Source organism: Anguilla anguilla, chromosome 14 (assembly GCF_013347855.1).
Source record: "Anguilla anguilla isolate fAngAng1 chromosome 14, fAngAng1.pri, whole genome shotgun sequence".
Classification (NCBI taxonomy): Eukaryota; Metazoa; Chordata; class Actinopteri; order Anguilliformes; family Anguillidae; genus Anguilla; species Anguilla anguilla.
Genome location: NC_049214.1, coordinates 33,618,991 through 33,639,236, shown reverse-complemented (window position 1 = coordinate 33,639,236; position 20,246 = coordinate 33,618,991). Strand labels below are relative to the sequence as shown.

At 49.0% G+C, this 20,246-nt stretch overlaps 1 long non-coding RNA gene across 1 annotated transcript in view; it reads left to right on the top strand.

The window, feature by feature from the left end:
• LOC118212443 overlaps positions 1-19,727 on the top strand; it is a 79,605-nt gene extending 59,878 nt beyond the window's left edge. Inside the window, exons 2-3 of the long non-coding RNA XR_004762227.1 lie at positions 12,272-12,467; positions 18,369-19,727. This is a non-coding gene — a long non-coding RNA (uncharacterized LOC118212443). The remainder of the gene's footprint in view (positions 1-12,271; positions 12,468-18,368) is intronic.
• The last annotated feature ends 519 nt before the right edge of the window (positions 19,728-20,246 follow it).

Sequence of the window (20,246 nt, the reverse complement as noted above, 5' to 3'; positions counted from 1 at the left end):
GCGTGTGATTACCAGTTACCAGCCCGCGTGTGATTACCAGTTACCAGCCCGCGTGTGATTACCAGTTACCAGCCCGCGTGTGATTACCAGTTACCAGCCTGCGTGTGATTACCAGTTACCAGCCCTGCGTGTGATTACCAGTTACCAGCCCGCGTGTGATTACCAGTTACCAGCCCGCGTGTGATTACCAGTTACCAGCCTGCGTGTGATTACCAGTTACCAGCCTGCGTGTGATTACCGGTTACCAGCCCGCGTGTGATTACCGGTTACCAGCCTGCGTGTGATTACCAGTTACCAGCCCGCGTGTGATTACCAGTTACCAGCCCGCGTGTGATTACCAGTTACCAGCCTGCGTGTGATTACCAGTTACCAGCCCGCGTGTGATTACCAGTTACCAGCCTGCGTGTGATTACCAGTTACCAGCCCGCGTGTGATTACCAGTTACCAGCCCGCGTGTGATTACCAGTTACCAGCCCGCGTGTGATTACCAGTTACCAGCCCGCGTGTGATTACCAGTTACCAGCCCGCGTGTGATTACCAGTTACCAGCCCGCGTGTGATTACCAGTTACCAGCCTGCGTGTGATTACCAGTTACCAGCCCGCGTGTGATTACCAGTTACCAGCCCGCGTGTGATTACCAGTTACCAGCCCGCGTGTGATTACCAGTTACCAGCCTGCGTGTGATTACCAGTTACCAGCCTGCGTGTGATTACCAGTTACCAGCCCGCGTGTGATTACCAGTTACCAGCCTGCGTGTGATTACCAGTTACCAGCCCGCGTGTGATTACCAGTTACCAGCCCGCGTGTGATTACCAGTTACCAGCCCGCGTGTGATTACCAGTTACCAGCCTGCGTGTTACCAGTTACGAGCAGAGCGAGCCGTCCTAGGCCTGAAAGCACCGATCAAAAACTGTTTTTTATTCTTCACTCCATATACGCTTTTTGTTATTTTACATTAAATATCAACAAAAAAATGAAATTTAAACTTGTAATCAGAGTTCTGGGACTGTTCCATTTCCATTCAGTTAGTTTCACCAGTTATTCTATAATTGTATTAATTGAGAACCCCTTACATTCATGAGCTGTATCGTAATTTTCCTTCAAACCCTGAGTTCTTCCATCAGCAGAGCTTCCAAAGGCACCTTTGGGTTGTTTTGTGGAAAATGTGTGTCCTCTTGCAGGCAGTGTTTACCTTACACACTGCATCTAGTCAGAGCTTTAAATGAATTTTGTGTTGTACGGAGAACCTGGGGAAGCAGGGATTTACTCAGCTGGTGTTTTAAGCAAAACAAAATGTAAAACTGAGCTTGGTTTGGTATTCATGGCAGCTGTTGGAGAAAGGAGAGAGAATAATGTGATTTAAGATGCTTTTGTAAAATTGGTATGTCCAAGAGAAAATGCAAGGAGGGCCAACAGGTTTTTGCATCACATCCTTCATCAGAGCATGTTTTGTTGACAAAATTTTTTATGCCAACTTGAGCACCTAGAGTTTTTATTTCAGCCTTTGTTTTCTATGTTGTCTGACACTTACTGAAGTATATTGGTGCAGTTGCTTATATGGGCTGAATAAAAGGAAGCCCTCACTGTGCTGATTGTCACGTGGGTTCTGTGCGTGCGGCCCTCTCGAAACGCAGTGGAACGCTGACTGAAAAGGGTGCGCTGTAAAACCACGCCCGTAATTGTGACTACGCTTGGAATCTGATCGTGTATTTCGCTCTGCTAAGGACTGCTTGAGCTTGGCTTCCCCCCACTCACCTCTTCACATGGCAAAACACAGCATGCAAATTTTATGTAAATTTAAGAGGCAGATGAAAAAAAAAAAGGTTAAAAAGGACTGCATTTTACTGTGTGAAGTGAAGGCTGGGACATTTCTCATTTAAATATTCCCAGCATTCCACAGCGCCCCGCGATTGCATTCTGGGATATTTCTCCGAGGCTGTTCGTCTGGAGCCTGGGGACGTAATAGAGTGTGAGTCCGTTGTTATTGCAGTAAACTCCAGGTCAGTTACTCAACCACTTAAACTTAGAGGCACTTCATGAAGTCCTTGTTTAGTTGCGATCCACTCCTTTTTCTGTGTGTGTTCACAAGCAGCGCTGTTTAAATGGCCATAACAATTAACATCACTTGTGGAGCACTCTAAAAATGAACTGCACACTCCATGTCTCAAGCGTGAGATTGCCTTTTGTTTTTTCGAATGCCTTTTAACGTAATTGCTGCTGTGGAACGTTCTCTGAAGGGCCAAAAAAAGGCCACTCGATTCACATTAGGCCATTTATAGCGAGCGTAAACGCCCAATGTGTGCACTTGCGTTTGCTCTGAAGCATGACCGGAATTTTATAGTAATATTAAAAAAACAAAGCCCTCAACTGGGGGGGAAAAAAACCTTTTTTTTTATTTGTTTATTTAGTAAGGTCATGCACAGTTCATTAGCTGTGCCACAGTCGGCTATAAAACTGATCTCAACCTGCAGTGCCTTGGCAGGAAATCTTGGCCGGAAGAAAAAAAAAACAGGTTTCTACTTAAGTTTATTGTGATTAGAATTTAATCAAATTTATCTTGATTTGTTTCGTCAGTTATAAAATGTATCCTTTTAAAATCTGGCTGTGTTCAGCACAACTGATCTTCCATTTTGTGCTTGATGGGAATTGTATAATTGTATAATCATAGACAAAGGCTTTGCATTGAACTATGGGAGCTTGAGTCTAGCGAGATATGGGAAAAGCTGTGGCATACTGTCTTTGAAGATTTTAAAAGATAGGGACAATGTATTAACTTGATTGACAGAGGGCAGGAACCCGCACATAAATAGGTCATTAATTTTTGAAGACATAAAGATAATGACAAGCAACAAAAAAAAGTGTGAATGCCGATGTACATATACTTTTGGTATTAGGCTGGGAAAACTCTGCTTCTGTTTGTCACAGAGTAATTTGTCTAAATTGTAGGAGCACTATCTGGTCACATTGTGTGTGCTCAGGGCAGTTTATATTACCGTGTGCAAATCAGAAAATGTATTTTTGAGTGAATTGTTCCTTTTGAAACAAGCTGCTCCAAGTTAAGTTGAACAAATTGTCCAAAAAAAAAGGGTGCTTTTTTGCGCGTTCTTCAAAATATTTTTCTGCTCTTGGTGTTCGGCAAGCCGTTGCCCAAATTTATGCAGATCTGCGGCCCCTTGGGGCCACTTGGACCCCCCGCCGTCAGGGTCCCGTGGTCACGGCACGCGTGTTCCCGCTACAGCCCCGCCACAGGAAGGAGGTGTTTTACGACCCTGCTAATTTGTTGTTACAAGGGACAGATTTGAAGGCAGACACTTAATGCCACCGCAGGAGATATAGGAGAAGGGAGGGAATATTTTCGGAGCACCCGGAGTCTGACACAGGAGATAGCTGAGCCGAGAAAGGGGGTGGGTGGGGGTGGGCGGCGTAGCGCGGGGGGGAGGCATTCCTGGGCTGGGCTGTTTCACGCCTGATCCCTGCCAAAAAAAAAAAAAAGATCCCGGCCCCAACTGTGCAAATTAGAGGCTGGTTTCAGCTCCGCCTGAGACGGGTCCCCCTTCGCCCCCCCCACCCCCCCCCCCCCCCCGCGCCTCTGAACACGGGGCTGAATTATTCCAAGCATCAAAACAAATCTCCTGAAATCTCTCTGATCAAGCTGTTCTGGGACACGATGTCTGATGTTTCCTCGGGGAAATGTGGCAGAATATCAGCGGCGTGCGCTATAGGCAGATACACCTATCATCATATCACCCGCGTGTCTGTCTGTCTTTCTTTTTTTTTAAAACCTGAGCTAGTCATTGTGTATCGCTAATGATCTGCCACGATGACACCCCAGCGAATGTGACTCCGAAGGCCGCGCTAATGACTGCTAGCACGTTAGCGCGGGATCGGATCGCGTCGGCGGCCGAGGCTTGGCAACCGCCACCTTTTTCTTTCTTTTTTTTTTTTTTTTTTGAATGCTCGGACGGCTTTTTAACGACCTCGTTAACCGGGCATCGGCGCGTGGGCGGCGAAGAGCTCCTGGACGCGCACCGCGCCGTGACGCGCCGCGGTCCTGCGAGGGGAGTAAATAAAACGGGTCGGGGGCTTTGAAGTTCGCTCGCCAACAGCGGCGATGAACACGGCCCGCGTCTGCCTCGCCGGGGCTAAATTAAACTGTTACTCCCCCAGACCCGCTTCACCATACGGGCGATCATTAGAACAGGCACGGGGCTGGGTCGGGTCGGGGCTACTGGCTCAGGAGCCCCTTCAGCAGCTCTGGGGCTAATTGGGGAAGGGTTTTTGGGAATTGGGCTAAATGGACATCTTTCAGAACTTCATAGGTGTGCTCTTAGGTGTGTTTCAGAAATGGACTGCTCTAGACTCAGAAAGGCATTCTATCTAAATGGTAAATGGACTGCATTTATATAGCGCTTTTATCCAAAGCGCTTTACAATTGATGCCTCTCATTCGCCAGAGCGGTTAGGGATTAGGTGTCATGCTCAAGGACACTTCGACATGCCCAGGGCGGGGTTTGAACCGGCAACCCTCCGACTGCCAGACAATCGGTCTTACCTCCTGAGCTATGTCGCCCCTATCTCCTCAATTTCAGGGGTGATATTTTACTTATTTGATGAATATTTCAGCTATTTTTTACGTTTATGAACAACAAGCAGCTGTTTTTAGACAGGGTCATGATATTAACCATGGTTATGATTTTAACTGTGGTCCTGATTTTGGCCACGTTGACTATTTTGGCCATGTTGACAATTTTAGCGTTATGGGTGATTTTAGCCTGGTGATAATTCTGGCCGTGGTCCTAGTCAGTGTTCCATTTTATGTGTACATAACATTAACAGTGTGCGGAGCAGATTTGTATTCATTTCATTGGCAAAATATTTTCTTAATATGTCTGTCATGTGATACCACCTGAGTGGTATGGGTGTTTCATTCAGCTTGTAAGTCTGACAAAGCGCTGAACACCGACTCAAAATATCCTCCTCACTGCGTTAGACTTAAGCGGTATAAACCGCCAGTGCGCTAACTTTGCGCGGAGCTGACCGTGGAGGAGAGCGGGCCTGACGGTGGAGGGGAGCGGGCCTGACGGTGGAGGAGAGCCGACCTGACGGTGGAGGAGAGCGGGCCTGACGGTGGAGGAGAGCGGGCCTGACGGTGGAGGAGAGCGGGCCTGACGGTGGGTGTGTGAGACCAGATGGCTGGTGCTCCTGCGACGCTAGCACATCTGCGGGGGGAGGCAGGTGCAGGTGCGCCCCGCCCCACGACGGAGAGGGAGGCGGGGTTACGGAGTGTGAGGCCGTGGGCAGTCGCGACTGGTGTGCCCCCACCCGTCACTGGTGTGTCCCGCCCTGGGCGGGGGACGTGGGGGCGTTTTTGGAGCGTTGGTGGACGCAGGCGGACGTGCTGTTGAGCCCCCTCCCCGTACTGTGGGGGTGAGGGGTGGACGCAGGCGGACCCCACCGGCCCTAATGACTGGGTTGGTGTTTAATAAGCGCGCCTCGTTTGTGTTAAACACGCAGCCCCTCATTTGGCTCGGCGTGCTTAACGCTCCGTTTATGTGGCGGTAATTGTCGGCAGCTGGGGCACCGACAGGGAGGCGGGGCGGCGGGGGCGGCCTGCTCCAGCGAAGGGGCCTGCCTGCCTGCCGTCCGGCCCCCTGTGGGAGTGTAAGTTGGGTCACTGGCGAGCCCAGCGGGGCTCGGTTATGGGCTCCTGTCATGATCTCCTCAGGGCTGAATTAATAGGACACCTCAGCCTCTGGGCCCTGGAGTACTATAATCCAGCAGGGTCTCTCTCTGTCTCTCTCTCTATCGCATGTGCATGCTCTCTCTCTCTCTCTCTCTCTCACGCACACACACACACACACACACACACACACACACACATGCTCTCTCTCTCTCTCGCACACACACACACACACACACTGCTCTTGAACTCTAGGCCTGTCTGCATCATTCCAACTCAATTAATCAGTAGTTTTTTCCCCTTAATGTCTTTGGGGGCCACTAGAATTTGGCTTCATTTATTCTGCTGCTATTAGTTCAGGTGAAAAAAGCTCTTTCTGTGTGCTTTCTATATACACAAGTCGTCTGCGTCTGGTCGGGGCGCTTGGGGACCTAAAATGAGTATTAATCAGGTAAAGCCAGCGCCTGGCAGGTTCAATGCAGTTCAAATGCAATGAAACTGGAATCACACTTTCAGCTCCCCACCCACCAAAAGTGAACATTTATTTTCATATTAAAATACATAACTTGAGAAAATTGTTTATTGGAATTATATCTCAAAAAGTGATTCACAAATATCGCATACGGAAATCACGTTTCTGTTTTCTATTATTAGTATTATTATTATTGATAATGATTTAGCCTTGGTGCATCGGCTTAAGATGCAATCGTCGGTCCTTGTCTTAGTGACAGGTCACGTTACGTGAAATCTTTTAAAATAAGTTGAATAGAGGTCCCTCTGGTCTTTTATTGAGTTACAATGCTGAGTCTGCTCAGCTCCTAGCTCAAACAGCAATCTCCGGAGTGGCTTAAAGAATCCCTAACCTGCTGTCTGTGCGCCTCGTGTGGTGTCAGAGTGCTTCGGAACCCCCAAATTGAAGTTAAGAGTCCGGTTGTTTAAAGCTCTTTAAAGTGTGGACCGAGTCCTCTGCAGCCTTGAAAAGAGGGAAAGAAAGAGAGAGAGTAAAGAAAGCTCTCGCCTTGCGGTGGCGGCGAGAGGGAGATCGTATAACCGGAGTGTGTAAAATGCGTTTTTTTAACGGCGCTGTAAAGGTTTACAGTGACGGTAAATAACGGCTGGAGGCACGGGCCTGTAATATTCGGGGGGGGGGGGGGGGGCACAGTCAACACGTTGGGGCCGTTGGTGCAGACCGCGCTCACAGGTTGATTTGGGGGGAACGGGTGATGAGGATTAATGATGTGTTCGAATCTCGTGCGGACTTTTCCTGCCTGCTTCATTCGGGTGCCTTCCTGTTTGCTTTGATCATGCATCTGGAGCTTGAGCCATCGATGGTCCCACTGAAACCAGTCGACAATTGGGCTATACAAAAAAAGTTGTGAGTTATCAATTCAACAAGGGCTATGGTTCCAGGACGTGAAAAAGGCAGCTTCAGTAATCTTGTGACAACTCATGAATCAGCATCTGTGTTTTTTGGTTGTGGCACAGCAAGCAAGCAAGCAAGCAAGGTAGGCAAGCGCAGCCAGTTGTGTTCAGGAGCCCAGAAGAGCTGCGTAAGAGGACCCCGGCCTCAGTGGCATGCAGCTGGAATAAAAAACAGGAGGCGTTCAGGAGCAGAGCAGGGTAGGGAGTCGGGACGAGCGACGGGACCTGGATACGCGCTGCTCCGGCGCGGCGGCGAAATTTCAGCCCCCGCTTCCCTGAAAATAAGACCCGGGGGAAACGTATAAACGGCAAAGTGTAAACGGTCCCCAGACAGGGCCCTGCAGAACAGCAGACGCGACGCGGCGCGGCGGGGCTGAGGACAGATTTAAACTCCCTCGTAAAAAACCAAACTGCCTCCCGTTCTAAAAACGTCAGAGAGGGACGGACGTGGAGCGGAAACCTCGGACGTCGATAGCGCTCTTTTACCAGTAGACAAGGACGCCGCGATCAATGGCAATGACTGCTGATCTAAGGCGCCCTGCAGAACCAGTTTGGCTGAAAGTGTTGCCGTCAGCAGTGCTCAAGATTTCATCAACTCTCATTTCACCGGAGCTGCTCTCTACGCTCAGAGAGCCTAGAACTGGAGAGTCTCCAGCCCTGGTGCTGGAGAGCCATGCAGGGTCTGCTGGGGTCCCCAGCCCTGGTCCTGGAGAGCCATGGAGGGTCTGCTGGGGTCCCCAGCCCTGGTCCTGGAGAGCAGCAGGGTGTGCTGGGGTCCCCAGCCCTGGTCCTGGAGAGCCATGCAGGGTCTGCTGGGGTCCCCAGCCCTGGTCCTGGAGAGCAGCAGGGTGTGCTGGGGTCCCCAGCCCTGGTCCTGGAGAGCCATGGAGGGTCTGCTGGGGTCCCCAGCCCTGGTCCTGGAGAGCCATGGAGGGTCTGCTGGGGTCCCCAGCCCTGGTCCTGGAGAGCAGCAGGGTGTGCTGGGGTCCCCAGCCCTAGTCCTGGAGAGCAGCAGGGTGTGCTGGGGTCCCCAGTCCTGGTCCTGGAGAGCAGCAGGGTCTGCTGGGGTCCCCAGTCCTGGTCCTGGAGAATTGCGGGGTCTGTTGGTTTTTTTTCCCCACTATAAAATCAGCTGGCCTAGAATTTGGGACTGAAGACTTTCAGTACAACTGTGTTCAACTGTGTAGGACGAAATCCAGCTGGGCCACTGTTACAAAATTTTCCGGCCCGTAAATTTGAACACTCACAAGGGTGCCTGTGAACCTGTGCTTAGAGATTGCTCTGTGTAACAGAATGTACAGACGGAGCAATCCACCACTGAGAAATCGGGGAAGATTTGCATTATGACCTCCTTTATAATGGCTGGTGACTGCTTCTTCACCAAATGTGGATTCAATGCGGAATGACCCAAAAATTACAGGGTGCCCCCGGTAACCAGTTAGAAAATGTGAGAAGTGCGCCCTGTGGGGTGGGGTGGGGTGGAGGGGGAGCGATCGTTATTAATGAGACCGAGAGGTGTTGTCAGTTTCAGAGGCTGTCTGGCTCTCTCTCGCACGGTATTGATCAGTCTGACTCTGGTTGGGGTAATTTCAGAGAGCCGACCCAAACCTCTCATTTTTTACCATTTACAAATTGTATCAAATCATCCGGGGCGCGGGTGCCGCGTTACCACAGTACACTTAATGGCTCTTCAGAAGGCCCTGTGAAATGTACCAGAGGTACTGAACTGCTGATGTTCAGTATGTGGAGTGGGGGGGGGGGGGCACGTTTGGGGGTGATAGGGGGTAAGGAGTGGGGGGGGGGTCCTCTGCCAGCTGAACAAGGTGGGCTGGTGAGATGATGGAAAGACGGATCAATGGAGGGAGAGAAAACGAGTGCGGATGCGGAAAAGAAGAAAATCAATCCTGAGCTGTGTTTCACGGAAGGGTAGGAAAAGCACCAGAGAAAATCCATCACTTTTTAAAAGTAATTTCCTGTATGAATCTTGAGAAAGCCCTTCTCTCCCTCCCAGAGTTGGCTTCTCAGAAATACTAATTATTCCAGACTGAGGTTCTCTCCCTGGTTTCTCCCTGCCTTTTGTAGACTGTGAGGAGTGGGAGAGGCAAAGGTACAGTAACATTCACCATTTTAACTGTAATATTCTCTATTTTAACTGCAAATTGAGCCTTTTAACTGTAACATTCACCATTTTTTAACTGTAATATTCTCTATTTTAACTTTAACATTCACCATTTTAACTGTGAATTCACCATTTTATAGAATCTTCTTGCCCCTTTTCCTGCATGTTGCCAGTGTTATGAAACCTGGCATCATTATGGTTCAATTCTGTCAACTACTCTTAACTGAGTAGTTACTAAAGTTGACTCAAAGTCAGCTTCTATTTTCATAATTTGGGAAAGAAAGTGGCATTTTCATGTGCCGGAAAATTCTGTTTTTACCTGACACCAGCAATATGAAGAACTGTGGACTGTGTTCATTAGCCAACCCCTTCGCTGGAAATGGTGAGTGTGGCCACTGATTGGACAGGCAGCAGTTCTGCGCAGCCTATGAAAATCGAGAGACTGTTGTCAACAAACCTCCTCAGATTTCCATTTTAGGGTGATTCTTGGGGAGAATACTGTATGCTGGGGTTCCCCAACCGTAGTCCTAGAGAGGCGCAGGGTGTGCACATTGTTTCTGAAATGATGTATAATTCATCTGCGTATGTAATACAGGCCGCTTGCCTCTCTCTTTGCGTCGCTCATACCTCAGTGCCACCCGTAAATCTACATCTCAGCTATTGTGATCGGAGTTTATCGATCGATACGTTTATCTGGGAAATATTAAGTGATAAAATCGCTTCGTCGTGTCTTGTTCATCTCCATTGCGGAGGCTCTGTCTGTAGCGTTCGGCAGTGAAAACATGGCGGTGAAAACACCCCCGTGCGTTAGGAAGAAGGGCCCCCAGGCGCCTCACCTCCGTATTCCCGAGACGGGGCTGTTCCCTGCGGGACGGAGGGAGGAATGTGAGGAGGAGGGGGGGGGGGGAGAGGAGAGGGGGCGGGGAGGTAAATAAACGGAGGGCAGACCGCTGGCCTGGGGGGGGGCGGGGGAGGGGGGCGGCTGCAGCTTTTTCGCCGACGGTATCGAGTCGGCGGCCGGCTGCCGGTGGAGTGATTGACAGCCGCAGGGTGGAGGAATCGAAGCTATGGATCCGCTATCGGAAAAAGGACGGAGCGAAAGTAAGGGAAACGCTGCCCTCTGAATGGGCGCCTGCTTCGGAAGGAGGCAATTAGAAGGGCAAGAGAATTAATTGAAAACTGCAAGCAGTGACTGACAGAGGGGAAAACGCACAGGCGAATAATCTGGGGCGACAAATCTATTTATTGTTTCCTTTTTTTGGTCACTTGTTCAATTTGTCTGCCAGCCTGTCTCCCTTTGCATGTGAATCCCACGGAAATATTACAGTGTGTGCATGCTGTGTCTGTGAACTTGTTTTTGTTTACTCGCACAGAACATTTTGAGAATATTCGATCTTATTTTACCTATGTTTTTCAATTGTTGTAGTTATTGTTAAAAATAATAGTAATAATAAAAATTAAAAATAATAATAATGTGTGTTTGGGATATGTGCAGAGGGGAGGGGTCGTGGTGCTGGTGGAGTGGAACAGTTTTATTTCTTTGAAACTTAGCAACTGGACCTACAGGCTCCCTTGAGAACTGGCTCAGACACACTCATTGTAAACGATGAATCCGGCCGGATTAAAAATTCATTCCGTTCACTAGAACAAAAGCCTCTGCTGAAGAATAGGAATCCATTCAGGTCCTGGCCCTACTCTAGCGTGAGTGTGGACTGCATTAAATATGTGCAGAAACAGTCTGTTGGATTTCCAAAGAAGGTAAGCCAGTGATTAGACACGGGCAGCGATGCTGGTGGAAAAAGAGATCTAACAAGAGAGACTGAAAGTCTTTTACACAGACTTTACAGACTTTCCATTTTAGCTGTTTCTTTGTGTATTTAAAAAAAAAAAAAGTTTTATATCTATCTTTTTTTCCCTCTGGACCCCTGGAAAATCCTGATGTCACACACACACACACACACACACTCCTCTCTTCCCTGAGCGACGACGCTCCTGATTATTTAATTGTGCGTTAAATGTGATCCTTATTTGAACAGGTGGGTTGTACGGATGACTCTGATGTTCTCCTTTGCAGGGATTTCCTGGCGAATCGGGGTGTGGAATGTGAGAGATGTGGCCAATTGGACATGAGGGGATAATTAGCTACTCAGAGATTGCAGAGCGCCAGTTTAACCCTTTAAGGTGTAAAATCACAAGTATGCGGTTAGAATGTTCTTAACCGAACATTCTAATGTTGATGAAACAATCACTACTGGTGACCATGGACTGTATGAAAATGAAAAAGGCTAAGCAGGAATTTCAGTGGCACACCAGGGTTGGCACCTCTACTCTTTTGAAAGTCTATTTTGCACCACACTACACTGCCTGCCAACCACTGCAAGAGCAGTCACAGCCAATCATTAAACCCAGAGCCAGTGTTTTAGGAACATGCCAGCCAATGCCCCCCCCCTCCCCCAGTATAGTTTATATTGCTCTGCAAGACATTTTCAATTCGCTAACTGAATCTCAATTAGTTCTGTGAACTGACTGAAGGAAAATGTAGTCGACACCCAGCGCCTTTGCGCTGGCGAAAGCTCGACGCCGCTGTTTTGTCTGCGTGATGTTCCATGACGCGTGGCACCGGTGACTCTGAGCGGTGGCACGTATTCAGTTACACGGCTGACAGAACCGTCGCACGTGTTGTGACAAGACACACACATGCAAATAAACACGTACCTGTCAACAAGTTCGCAGACACGGTATGCGAAAATAAATGTGTCTGCGTTCTTGATGACATTATTTGTTTATCGACGGGACCGGGCGATGGTGAGCTTCCAGTGAGCGGGGTGGGGACGTGTGCTCGCCCTGATGAAGCCAGCAGGCTGTGCCCTGTGTGTATTTATGGTTTCATTGCTCACGGCTCTCCTCCTCCTCCTCCTCTCCGTATTGACGTATGTGTCCGTGGAGTTGATTTGCTTGTGCAGAGTCTCTGCTTATGTGTTTCCCCCCCCCCCCCCCCCCCCCCCCCCTCCACCTGTTAATTAGCTGGCTCTGTTCGTTTTGTCGATACAGGTTCCCGTGGTAACGGCTGATTGCCGGTTCCCCTTGAGATGGGGTGAGGGTTTATGCGTCAACCCCCGTGGGGGGTGAGGTGGAGCAGAGCATCATCATCATCGTCATCATCATCATCATCACCATTACCACCGTCATCATCATTATCGTCGATGCAACGCAACAACTGCAACAAACCACAGAGAACTCCCCAGCGGTAAGTCACCTCTAGAGTTTATAGAGTCCCATGCACACCTAATGCACTCATTTAAATTACTCCATCGGAGTTCATTTGACACAAAACATTTCACTGTGTCCTTGCCTGCCTCTGTTTCTCTCTCACTCAGACACACACATGCACGCACACACACACACACACACACACTTCCTCCCCTAACTGAGATGAGCAGGTGTGAGGCGCAGCCCTGCTTTTGGAAAGGTGTAAACGGACCCTCTCTCTCAAACAGGGGTCGTGAAGGTCGTTCCGCGAGTTCTTCACTGACAGGCCCTTTGAAGCGCCCTCACTGCCCCCCCCTATCCTCCCCCCCCCCTCCCCACAGAAGGACTAAAGGTCGCGGGTGCCACCGGAGCTGGCTGCCGCTGGTATGTTCATGTTTGGCGTCAGGAGAAACGCAGGCGCTTCGTGACAGAGAGACCCCTGGAATGTCTGGCCCTGATTTACGCTCCCCGCTGAACGCAGACTTGAAATACGGCTTGAAATCGCGTAATTGGTTGCCGATGATCAGCTCGTGTCAACGCAAATGAATCACGCCGTCGCAGGGCGCGCAAAATGCAGGGGGGGGGTTGGGAGATGGGGGGTGTTTTGTCGAGCCGTTTTGTCTTAACGCTGCCGCGCGTCACGGTCGTGTTTGCGATGAGAGGCTGGAGAGCTGACTCAGGAACTCGCTCACGGAGGCTTCTCTCAGAGCACTTCCTTCCGTGTTATCTCTGATCTGCTGTGGACCGGCGGGAAGGCAGGTTAAACGCTGCGCTGCTGTTCCTCTCTGTGATCGATTGCTCTGGTCTCCCTCACCCCTCGCCTGGCTTCTGCCAGCTTATGGGTCCTGCCTAGTGCTGTGAGCCAGGGTAGGGGGGTAAGGGACAGGGGGTGGGGGTAGGGGGTAGGGGGTTGGGACAGGGGGTGGGGGTAGGGGGTAGGGGGTTGGGACAGGGGGTGGGGGTAGGGGGTAGGGGGTTGGTGTAGGGGACAGGGAGTTGGGAGTGGGGGTAGGGGACAGGGGGTGGGGGTAGGGGGTAGGGGGTTGGGGTAGGGGACAGGGAGTAGGGAGTGGGGGTAGGGGACAGGGGGTGGGGGTAGTGGTAGTGCAGTGGTTAGGGGCCGAGGAGCAGGCGAGTAGGGAGTAGAAGGCAGGGATAGGGACTGGAGGAGGTGTGTGGGTAGGAGGTAGGGAGGAGGCGGAGGGGGAGCAGTGCACAGACAGAAAGCTATCGCTAGCCAGCTATCTCCACACGTGCGCACTCTGTCTTTAAGGGGCGGCTCAACTGGGAGCAGCTGCGTTCTGCGCAGCCCGTAGCCGTGACTGCGCGTGGTATGCGGGGGCAGGCACCCGGGCGGATTCTCCTCTCGACTTCGCTTGATGAGGCATTAAAGTCCGGATCGATTGATGTCCAGCTGGGCTGCCGGCGGCCTTCCCTGCTTTAACTGCCCGTGTTAAAATATTAAAGAGCGGTGCGGCGCGGTGTGGTACGGTACGGTGCGGCGGCTGAAAAAGACGGATTTGTGCCCGGCGGGCCGCAGGGTGCCGTGCCGAGCCGCTGGGCTCAGGCCCCGCTGGCGTGAGTGGGTCACGCGCCGCGCCGAAGCCGCGTAAGCCAGCGTGGATAATCGCGTCCGCCGAGCGAATAACGGGGCGCGATGCGGCCGTGGCGGTAATCCTGTGTTCCAGCGCCCGGCGCTCCAGCCAGCGCGCCACGCCGCTGCCGCCGGTGCTATCGACCCGCCGCTATAATTGGCGCATCTGCAATGGGGCTTAGCGGGCTGGGGGGGGGGGGGGGGACCCCTGCTTTTATTGGGGGGTCCTCCGCTATGACGGTCCCTGATCCGCAGTGTGAAAACTAGACGGAGGAGGGGGGAGGAAAGATTTTTTTATTTTTTAAAAAATTTGGAGTCGTGTTAGTCAAATTCAGTGCTCAGAACTGCACTTTCTGTCCTCTGGCGGCCATTGGAGGTGTTCAGTAGCAGGCTGCTAGCCCGCACATCGCGGCTGCCGCGACTGAGAGGGATCGGTCGCGCCGCGGCGCTGTCACCCACCCGTATGAGGCCAGAGGGAGCAGACGGGCCAGATGCCCATCGGAAGGGCGCGCAGGGCGCCCCCTGGAGGGGTGAATAAGCATGACCAAAAAAAACAAATCCTAAATAAAAAAAAAACTGCTATGCAGCACGCCCAAGAGTGGACACATGCATTAAAATACATGCATTTTAAACTGTATTTCATATATAATATGTGTTGCTCCCCTCTTCTGTATGGTATATACCACTGTGATACAACTACTTTGGTTGAGGTTTACAGATAGTTATTTGAGAGCCAGTGCATTCTAGCTTATTTTGCCCGTCTCTAGTGAGTTGTTACACCACTGTTTCATTTTCTCGGGACATTTTACTGTCATATCAAAGTAAGAGTCCCTTCTCCAGATGTGCAGTAAGGTTCAGGGTTCCCATCTGCCTGCAAGACTTGCTTCTGTTTCTCATTTATTCATCTTTACATTACATTACAGGCATTTAGCAGACGCTCTTATCCAGAGCGACTTACACAACTTTTTACACAGCATTTACATCGCATCCATTTATACAGCTGGATATGTACTGAAGCAATGCGGGTTAAGTACCATGCTCAAGGGTACAATGGCAGTGTCCTTCCCAGGAATCGCACCTGTGACCTTTAGGATACAAGATCAGTTCCTTACCCATTATACTACAGTGCCGCCCATAGCTGCCCGCCTGCCCTATATGAAATTCCAGAATATATTGTACCATATATGGCGTTTGAAAATACACACTAAAACACACGTGCATTGTGTTGTGTAATCATCGTTTCCTAATCATAAGCATATTACCTGTGATAGAATGTTTACCTTTTTTTAAAATAATGTCCACAAATGCATTACTTTTTGTAAAGGAAGGGATGAAGACAGAGGGAGATTGAGGGGAAAGAGAGAGAGGGAGAGGGAGAGAGAGAGAGAGTACACATTACGCAGAACACATTATGCCCACCCTCGCAAACAAATAATGTGATATTGATTACCGTCAAACTCATTACCGTTGGACGGTGGAGGGAAGGGCTAATTTGTTGGCTTTTTTTTCCTTCTTTTTTTTAAAGCACCATTAGACCTCAATCTCAGCCGCAGGGTCAGCGTATCCCAGTCCTTCTCCCCCAGCCCACGTTCTAGTGGAGATCGAAGTGCGCGGCGCTAAATCCCCCCCCCCCCCCCCCCCCCCCCCCCCCCCGAACCCACCTGCGCCAGCCCCGAGCCGAGCGTGACGGAATGCTCCTCGCCCCTCTAGCAGCTTAGCGCCGCGCTACGCTAATGGCCCCGCGCAGCCGTCTCCGGTGCTGTGGAGCCCCGTAAAGGCGCGCGCGGTGTCCGGCGCCGTTTCCGCGCCCAGCTGCAGCGCTGATCGGAGCCAGAGCCGTTTTCCGATTGCTTCTGCAGCTGTAGGTATACTTTAAAAAAAAAAACCCAGAAAAACAATTAAATATTTTGTTTCAAAATGTAAAAAAATACCTCCCAAAAATCTATCCGTGACCTAAAATACTTGTTTTGCGAGTTGCTCAGAGCCTACTGGTATTACATGTGGAAGTCATGCACAAAAGTATTTGCAATACAAATTTAATATAATATGTTTTATGTTCTGCCCATTTGTGGGTGATGGTATTTGGGAAGAGGGAAACCTCGTTGGCTGTATCTCCCTTTTACCAGGAAAGAAAAGAAAAACGTATTTGTAATCATTTATCTCAGCACATTTCAACTGATATCAAATTTCCATCAGCGCATAGTGCACCATAATAATGACACTTTATTTTATCATTACTTTTTAGTTATTATGAGTCCCATAGCTCCCTGTTTACGTAGGCCAACTATTCATAAAGACCCTTTCATGTCATTTTATTAAACTCTGAAATGGAGTGGTTTTCTATCATGGTCCTGTCATGCACTTTCTAAATGTAGGTTTTGTAGCTAATTTAATAATGCTTGCTTGTGTTTTAGTGCAGTGCCTATTCAGGTTTGACATCATTTGGGTTTTCTGTTTGGTGTTTGTTGTGGAAGATATCTGTATCTGGAAATTTATATGCGGCCAAAGGCAGTATGTTCCTGTATGTTTCACTGATGTCTTGTAATCTCAGCCAAATAAAGTTTTTAGTAGCTGTTGAATTTAATTGATCAAGCCAAGTAAATTTAAGCGGTGTCCTCAAATGTGTTGATGTCGACAAAAGTAGTTGTGAAAAAAGCCTTCACCGTAAAACCCCTCAAAAACACACATTGCAGCGAATACACTGCCTCGATTGGGAGAAGAAAAAAAAAAAAAAAATCCAGATCAATATTCAATTAAAAGCAAAATCAAACCTTATTAATTGGCCTCAGTTGAAATGAAAACCTATACGGTTTCCCAAGACCTGGACGGGGGGGGGGGGAGCCGTTAAACATTCTGTGACCAGTCGAGCGTTTTATGAGTAGAACAGTGCGGCGGGAAGGGGCGGCTAAAGCGATAAACGCAGGTGGTTGACATCGGCCGATAAACGCGAGCTGCGGAAGGACAGCCTTGGGTCGCTCGCTCGCTTAAGAACAGTAATAAAGACCTCTTTATCCCTACGCCGTAAATCTAAAAAAAAAAGAAAACCCAGGTCTGTTTTCCCGCCTCTGCCGTCATGGTGATTTGCGTTTGCCGACACCGGGAGCTTAGTGACTGGAATGAAGATGTCAAGCGCTGGGTCGCCCGTTCGCCCCGGCGAAGAAAGTCTGTGTGTGGAGTGTGTGATGCGTGCGCGCGCGCGTGTGTGTGCAGCACAAAGCGCATAGCCAAACGGTCCTGCTCGTTCTGGACTGGAGTCTCGGGTATATAAAATATTATAGCCCCTGCCTCCCTCATTTACTCCTTAGAAGGCTTTGTTATCTGTATATTTTTTTAAAGTTTTGTTTTTCGTATGGGCTGCTGTCCTGGAGCTCGTACGGGCCGTCTCGTGTAGCGGCAGCCCCCAAAATGGGTGCTGGTGCGGTCCCCCCCCCCCCCCCCCCCTCCCCTTTTAACGAGCTCTCCAGCTTCTCGTTAAAGTCCAGGGCGCACAATGAGGTACTGGCGTGGGCAGGGGGAGTACTAATGAGCCACTAATTTTACTGTCTACCCTGCTACCCACAAACCGCCTGGCCTCCCTGCCTGCCTGCACGTCTGCGAATCCGCCCCGTACCCCAAAATGTGTCCATCATTTTCCCTCTGACACATGCAAATGTATGCGTATAATGAATGATACAAACTTTTTTTTAGAAGTGTATGCACAACTTTATTTCTACGACTTGACTGTATACAGTGATAAAGATAAGTGTGAGACATGTGGGGTTGGTGACATTATGCATTATTTATATGTTAAGGCTCATGTTCAAATGGAGCTTCTTTGTAAAGCTGAAAAGGAATATATACATGTACTTGTATGCACAGAGATGAACAAATGTACATACACGGAGAACAAGCAAACTCCTAGACTCATTTGACGATTAAATTTCTTGAATTCATAATGTACTGAAAGCAGCCCCTATTGCTGCTCTTATGATATGTTTTTGAAAGATGGAAACGGGCTGTTCGTACAACTGCGGGCTCTTCTGTATGCGTCCACTGTTCTTGGACATATTTTTCTTTCACTGAAACATTGTCACGTTCGTGTGGCAGTAGTTCTTGCAAGTAGATGTGTTGACTGATGTGTGTTTTTTAGTTTGTTAATTCGGAAGCCTACTTTCAGAGCTGAAAGGGTTCAGTGTTAACTGCTTCCAGATCTCCCATCTCCCGCGTCGGATCTCCGGAAACTCATACAGGAGAGATTTATTTTATTTAATTAACCTTTATTTGTACAGGTGAGTCTCATTGAGATAAAAATCTCTCTTTCAACAGAGACGTGGGAGAGACGCCATTCGGTGGAGTTGACAGAGCGGGATGTTTGAGGCAGGAAAGTTAGGGGGTGAGGCGCCCTTCTCCTGACTGAAGGACAGAATCTTGTTCGGAGCGGCGTGAGGTTTAACAGGTATGTGATAAAACCCAGACTGAAACATGCGCTGCTCTCCTGCCAATCACGCCCGGAGTTTCCTGTCTTCTCCATACTCCCTGCTTTGTCAGTCCCGGCGATGGTGGGCTGCCATGGAATTTGAATTCAGGCTTCGGGGAGCAGCGGGTCGCGGTCCTGTTACTTCTCTCTCTCCCTTTCCGGAACATTCTTTGTCAGGAGTCAAAGCAAGCAAAGACCTCAGGCCTGACCTTCGACCCCCGCAGACACTTGCACTGCATCAGTAGGATTTCTGGAATTTAGCAGCCCGGACAACCTGCTTCCAAATTTTCCACGGGAGCTGAGAAATTCTCCAGCTAAATATGTCCATGAACAACACCTCAAACTCAAACATAGGGAAAACGTAACAAAGGGTTCAGTCTGTTAACTGCATATGATTCTCAGGTGACCAACAGACTTAAAAATGCACACACGGCTGATTTATTATCTACTTAAAAGTGGCTTTTGGATTTCAACTAATTGCAGCGTATTGCTTTGTTTTCTCTTTTTAGAATTTTATTTACTTTTATTTATATTATCAAGACTCGATATCCGACTCGATCAAAGTTCAGCTCTTGCTCAGGTCATATTCTTTGTCTCCTTGCTTCCATAAAATGTGATTTTACGCAAATCTGTTATATAATATTCGTATATTCATATTGGAAGTAAAACCATACATGGCTTTGATGGCTTTGCAGCAACCACTTAGGACGTGATTATGTCTGAATTAGTAGGTCTGGTCTGGCTGCCGGCACAGAAGAATGAAGCGAAGGCTTTTAAGAATAAAGGAACAGTGCTTATCTTTAAACGAGAGCCCCCATTTTGAGTGCCTGCGCCTCTGAACCTGGTCTGAACGCGGTTCTCGCGTCTCTTCCCACGGCGTGAGAAACGGCCTGACTCGGCTCAGAAGTCGCTCTTGCACTAAAGACGCTGGTCTTTGCGTCAGAAGTACGTTTTGTTACCTGGCTTACCCGCGCTAATTAGCCTTCATCTGGGCAGCCATTTACGGAGCCGTCAAGTGCCTGCATTCATAAGCGGTTCCCACTCAAACCTCTCTGCCCTCGGCTGGCTCTTTGGATCAGCGCACGTTTTGTCTGATATCCTGATTACAGCATATTCCTGCGCAACTTTCAGAAAAAAAGTCATCAAACGTGAGAGTATTAAACAACAGGGATATCGTTTTTAATGTTCATGAGAACATACTACACAGTAAAATGTTCGGTGTTAATTCAACTCTACCAGATGAGAAAATTTGGTCCCCATTGGGACAAAATGTTACGTGTTAGTTGAATTCACACTGGACATTTTACTGTGCACTGATCTTTAAACAATATCATATTGCCACTTTGCTGAAATCTGAACTGGCCTTGGCAGTAATTTAAAATACTGCTGCTCACTGGGGGAGCAGCCTCCCTGCACATACATTTAATTGAGAGTCTGGAATAAATAAAAGGTAGGATATTAAATATAGATATTAATATTAATTATATATTAAAAGGAAAGAAAATCAAATCCGGGGCACCGTCTCTCAGTGGATTATGTTGAATGACTCTGAAAGTGGGTTTATGTTTGTATTTGTAGAGAGATTGTGGGTATGGCAGACCCAGATTCTACCCTAGGACAAGTTCATTGACTGATCATAGCCGGGTAATATGAGGCAGTGTTTGTTTGACACAGTCTCCTTCTCCGTGAGCGCGTTCCTGTGTAGTCTGGATTGATGGCTCCTTGCA